General features: G+C 32.2%; 1 protein-coding gene across 1 annotated transcript in view; it reads right to left on the reverse strand.

The window, feature by feature from the left end:
- Window positions 1-6,402: 6,402 nt before the first annotated feature.
- The window catches only part of LOC137637380 (uncharacterized), a 7,377-nt gene continuing 7,264 nt past the window's right edge, over window positions 6,403-6,515 (reverse strand). The window contains exon 10 of the mRNA XM_068369594.1: window positions 6,403-6,515. This exon is cut by the window's right edge and continues 268 nt beyond it. The gene's annotated coding sequence lies outside the window, so the exon portion shown is untranslated.

Raw genomic sequence — 6,515 nt, forward strand, 5'->3', positions numbered from 1 at the left:
TATCTATATATATATATATATATATATATATATATATATTTATATCTATATATATATATATATATATATATATATATATATATATATATATATATATCTATATATATATATATATATATATATATATATATATATGATTTAAATATATACATATATATATATATATATATATATATATATATATATATATATATACCTGATTATAATTGAATGTATCGCGATATATTTTAATACGATGGAAAGATTCAAAAGGTAGGTCACCGAACTATGCTCCTTCTTTTCGGTGACCTACCTTTTGAATCGTTCCATCGCATCATTTTGTTGAAGAACATCGAGATTAAGAGAATCGAAGTCAGAGAAGCCTACAGAAGTTCAAGGAGGAAGAAACAAAACCTATTCAATGCCATACCAGATGACTGGAAATAAGTTATTTTCGACCATTGCTACAGAAGACTACGGTATAGAAGGAGAAAGCTGGAAAATAACCTCAACCATAAATTATATCTGTTAATTGATAGTAGTAAATGGACTCGTGATGCTAATTCGGATTTTGTAATTAATTTATCTGGTTATGACCTTGATGAGTCGGCCTTACCTGCTTTTGGGTATGGTCTGAGTTTTTCTGTAACACCCACTACACATGACTATGTTGGTATATCTGAAGCCTTTTGTAATTTAGAAAAATTTGGTAGTATATCGGATGACAATCTTAATCTTGTTAAAGGTTTTATCTATGGTGTCAATTCATTCCCCTCCTATTCAAATGTACCATTAAGATTCCTAAAAGTTTACAAAAAGCTGAAAAATAATGACGAACTTCATTTCACGAAAGCTGATAAGTCTAGCGCCTTGGTTATACTAAATAAACAAGATTACAAAGATAAACTGTACTTACTGCTGAGTGATGTTAATACCTATGATCTACTGACATCAAATCCATCTGAACGTGTGATTTCTCATTTTAATAAGAAGGTCAAAAGTATCTTAAAAAAAAAATAATAAAGATTTGATTAAACAATTTGTAACAATATCTCCAACTTTACCTTATTTGTATGGTCTTGTAAAAACACATAAACCTGGCAACCCCATTAGACCAATTATCAGTTCTGTTGGGTCATGTACTTATAAGCTTTCAAAATGGCTGGTTAAGATTCTTTCACCTTTAGTTGGAAGCATTTCGAATTCCAATATCAAACATAATGTAGATCTGATAGAAAAACTGAATAGCACAACTATTAATTTTAAGTTTAAAATGATTAGTTTTGATGTTGTATCTCTGTTTACAAAAGTACCTATACATGACTTGCTTGAATATTTAGCTGAATTTTTAGACAATTATGATTTACCCTTGTCCACTCATAATATTTTAGAACTGGTTAAACTCTGCATTTGTGATTCTGTTTTTACTTTTGATGACAAATTCTATACACAAAACTTTGGTATGGCAATGGGAAATCCTCTTTCGCCTGTTTTAAGTAATTTATATATGGAGTTTTTTTAAACAAGATTTTTACCTAATATTTTGCCTTATGGTGTTCTGTGGTATAGGTATGTTGATGATATTTTTTGCATATGGCCTCTAACCGAAAATGTAAATGCATTTCTCTTTGAACTGAACAATTTGGTACCTTCCATTAATTTTACTTGTGAAGAAGAACGGGATGGTTGTCTTTCATTTTTGGATGTAAATGTTCACCGTACTCTAAATGGCTTCAAATACTCAGTGTATAGAAAACCTACAAACGTAAATTCCTATATTCACTATTATTCCAACCATAGTAATCAAGTTAAGAAGGCTACTTTTTCTTCTATGTTTTTAAGAGCCTTACGTATCTGCAGCCCGGAATTTCTTCAGGAAGAGTTTGAAAATATCTTCAACATATCGGAGAAATTGAAATACCCTAGATATTTTATTGAATGTGCTTTACAAAAAGCACAAAGAACGTTTTATTCTATAACTCCGAGAATGGCTTTTAATAATGATAATGTGCTCGTTTTACCATATAGTGACCTCTTACGGAGGGTTCAGAGTTTTTGCAAGAATTTTAATATTAATGTTGTTTTTAAATTTTCAAATACACTGAAAAGCATACTAATAAGGAATTCTCCCAAAGTTTCTCAGGGCTGCATTTACAGGGTTCCTTGCATGAACTTCAATTGTTTTTATCTGGGACAATCTGGGAAGGGACTGGACACCAGAATTAAACAACACAAATATAGTGTGAGAACGGGACAAATTTCGAATGCTTTGATTTTACACATTAATAATTTTAATCACATGATTTATTGGGAGGGGGCAAAAGTTGTTTTATATTGTAATAATATAACCCGTAGGAATATAATTGAATCTGCTTTTATCAAATATCACAGTGACTTAATGAATGTAAGCCAGGGTATGTACAAACTGGACCCATTTGTTGTTAACGAGATTTGTAAGATTGTTTCTTTTTAATCACCTGTTGAACTGTTCTGTATCTGCTGTACTAGTTTTAACCGGACTTTGAATACTTGTTTTCATTCTTTTCAGTTTACTTTGTTAGATATTCTCTGTGTTTTTAGCATTGTACCTCGAAAATGTGTTGAAATAACACGAAACGCTCGGTATACCTTCTTTTATTTTTCCTGTGGCCTTGGCTGAATATATATATATATATATATATATATATATATATATATATATATATATATATATATATATATATATATATATATAAAATATATATATATATATATATATATATATATATATATATAAATATATATATATATATATATATATATATATATATATATAAAATATATATATATATATATATATATATATATATATAATATATATATATATATATATATATATATATATATATATATATATATATATATATATACTGTATATATATATATATATATGTATATATATATATATATATATATATATATATATATATATATATATATATATATATACTGTATATATATATATATATATATATATATATATATATATATATATATATATATATATACTGTATATATATATATATATATATATATATATATATATATATATATATATATATATATATATATGTACTGTATATTTCTGCTCCCGAGGTGTTGCACTGTGTGCCCTACTAAAAAGGACCTACCAGAATCCTATCAGCCATTAACTTCAAAGAATTTTTATCCTTTCTACCTCCGACAATGAAGTTGGGAGGAGGTTATGTTTTTGCCCTTGTTGACTTGTTTTTGAAATACTCCCTAGCCACAATTTTATTAATACAGTAGTGAAACTTTCAGGGAGTAATTGTTATGCTGAGACGTGGAAGTGATTCCGTTTTGAAAGTCCTAGGTCAAAGGTCAAGGTCAAGCAAAAGGTCGACCGAATTAACCCTAACCTTAACCTCAAGTTTGCACATGGTTGTCACACAGACCTCTAGTATGTCTAAGCTCTAAATTGATCCTGGGAAAGGCAAGCTGGTTTTGAGAAATAAGCAGCCATGACGGAGGTCTGTCTGTCTGTCTCTTCCTCAATCCCCACAGCACCAGTATTAACACTGGGCTTCCTCGATTCTTCTTCCTCAGTTCCATGGCACTGACCTAAGACTGTCCCTCAATATTTTGCCATATCTTTCCTTAATTAACCTTTTATGACCTGCGTCTGTTGTCCTGATCCATTTCGCTGCTGGTGATAGAAGGACGTCTGCAGTCTTTGATATTTCATAAGGACCACTCGTGGCCTCATGAGTTGAGTCTATAGAAGAGACTCGCGAAAAGGGATGATTATAATTCACTAAATGCGTTAATGTGAGTTTGCAAGTAACGTTGCAAGGACAGCACCGGGTTTAGCACCGAGAAGCAAAAGTTGCAAATCATATTTCTGGCGTAATAAAATTGTGGAAAAAACTCCGCTTTACCTTTTTCCTGATTCCCCAAAAGAACACAGCCAAATTTACTTCCTCACCTGCAGAATATTTGGCGGATTCCTTTTCAGAGAGAGAGAGAGAGAGAGAGAGAGAGAGAGAGAGAGAGAGAGAGAGAGAGAGAGAGAGAAAGATTTCCTTTTTATTAAAAGAATACTTTTAAATGTCGACTATGACATTAAGCAATAAATATCCTCTATCTATAATAGACTCTCAGTTCTTGAAGGAAGGTTGTGGCTTTGGAAGGATATATATAGAAGGCAGTTTGAGCCATCCTTACTCTCTCAAAAGTCCAGTCTGAAAGGATTAATTATCGAAAGGAGATTATTGAGACCCTATCTAGAGAGTCTTAGTCACTTGGAGTACTTGAAGAAAGGATGGGATTATGGGAGGTATCCGAATATAAGGAGTTTAAGACAGGTAGGAAGATAAAAAGGGTTTGGTTATAGAAGGAAGTTTCTTAAGATCCTTTTGGGACTTTTAATGCTTAGTGATACTGTTTAGGGTATTTCTATTCGAGATATTATAGTCACGTAAGAATGTGCATTAGACATTCTTTTCACAACCCAATCTTATTAGCTCGAATATATATATATATATATATATATATATATATATATATATATATATATATATATATATATATATATATATATATATATTGAGTTTCACTAATTCTGCTTCAAAGATTTGGTCCTAACTGAAATATTCTAAATACCACAGCAATAAATGTAACAAGATGAACAAGTAGATTACCATAACTGAGTTATCATTCGAAAGGAGAGAAGTGGTTACCTATTATGGTATTTGATAAGACAAGACTAAACTTCCATCCAGGAAATATGCATTTACAGACTCACTCACACTCATGTTTACTTGTGGAGTTTGCAAAATGGGGCGGTTGGAGAGACCTGGGGGTCTTTGTAGCGAGGCTTTTATTTATCCTATTGACTGACGTTGTGTTTCTTGCATAGTTCTTCGGTTGATGAAGGAATTGGTGAGTTTGATTTGGAATTAGGTTCATTTCCGGGTCTGAAGTCTTCTTGTTATGCGTCATCTTCTGAATTTTTTTTTATTAAACGCTCTTTGTCTCGTGTGAAATACTGCAGATCCTGTTCACTATTATGATATTAGGGTTGTTGTTGGCTGATTTGTAACGTCTCTGTCTGGTGTTTGCCAGTCGGGGGTTCGAGCCCCGCTTAGTCTCGTTAGTGCCATTAGTTTCTGCAAACATGCCATCCTTGTAACCTGAAGATGGGGTGTTTGGGGGAGCCTATAGGTCTATCTGCTGAGGGGAGCCTATAGGTCTATCTGCTGAGGGGAGCCTATAGGCCTATCTGCTGAGGGGAGCCTATAGGTCTATCTGCCTAGTCATCAGGAGCCATTGGCTGGCCCTCCCTTAGTCCTAGCTTGGGTGGAAAGGGGGTTGTCCTACTTGATAAGGGAATGTCACTGTCCCTGGCCTCTGCCATTCATGAGCGACCTTCAAGTCTTTAATTGTTTGAAACTCACTTGCTCTTCATATACGGTTTTGTTGGCTTTTGTTCCTCCTCACTACGTTTTATACTTATTTATTGTATGTTCCGAATTCTGTATAATGGTAAATTTTTATCTGCTAATTCTCTGTTTATTTCTGAGTATAAAATCTTCCTTTATACTTACCCAATTTTATTGCTATATTTGCTATTATCGCAATTATTGTATCATTTTGCATATTGTTGAGAAGACTATTTACTTTAACCAGAAAATTCCCTTTATTCGTAGCTGTTCCTTAAGGTGTAACTTGTACTATCATTGCCAATGGATGTTGCATCTCTGTTTGCTTTTATCTCTTATATTTTCTATTTAATTAAACCCATTCTCACTAGACCTTTAGCTGCTCAAAGTCTGTTGCTGGTTGCAGTTGACACTTTTCTTTGTACTTTCTGAACATTACTTGTATGTAGGGTCTTATTATGACCTTTCAGAGCTTATTTTGAAGCTTTTTTTTTATCTCAAGAACATCCCTTATACCGAATATGCTTATAAGAATAGCTTTTATTGTAAAATGAAAGTTTCAAAAACATTCCTTGGTCAATATATTGACTTTGGATGTACTCATAGGCTAAGAAGAGGCCTCCAATTATGGCTCTCTATTCCAACTTCAGTGTTCCCAATTTTATTTGGGATTTTTATCACATTATACACCTCATATTCCTTTCAGTCCTAAATGTAAGCTATTCCTCTCTATATCCTGATTCTGTTAAGTCAAGATGTTCGGCTAAGAGTATTTTGGGAGTGTTATATTATGTGGGTCAATCACTTCAAACTGTTCCTTTAGAAAGACCGTCTTGTTGTTTGTCCTGAAGATCTTCCCAAAGTCATCTTTGTCTACATTGACGAAGAATGCTGAGTTAGCAGCGTGGTTTACTTTGTGAACTCTGACTATAAGGTTTGTTTTACACTCACAGAATTGTCAATATATTTTTTAAGGCGCCAAAATGAATGAAATTATTTAATGCTTTGCTAGGATATATTATCAAGGGGATATATTGATGCATTATATTAAAAAGCGTTCATAGATGTATACATCTGTGGATGGATATTATATAA

Source organism: Palaemon carinicauda, unplaced genomic scaffold (genome assembly GCF_036898095.1).
Source record: "Palaemon carinicauda isolate YSFRI2023 unplaced genomic scaffold, ASM3689809v2 scaffold695, whole genome shotgun sequence".
NCBI lineage: Eukaryota > Metazoa > Arthropoda > Malacostraca > Decapoda > Palaemonidae > Palaemon > Palaemon carinicauda.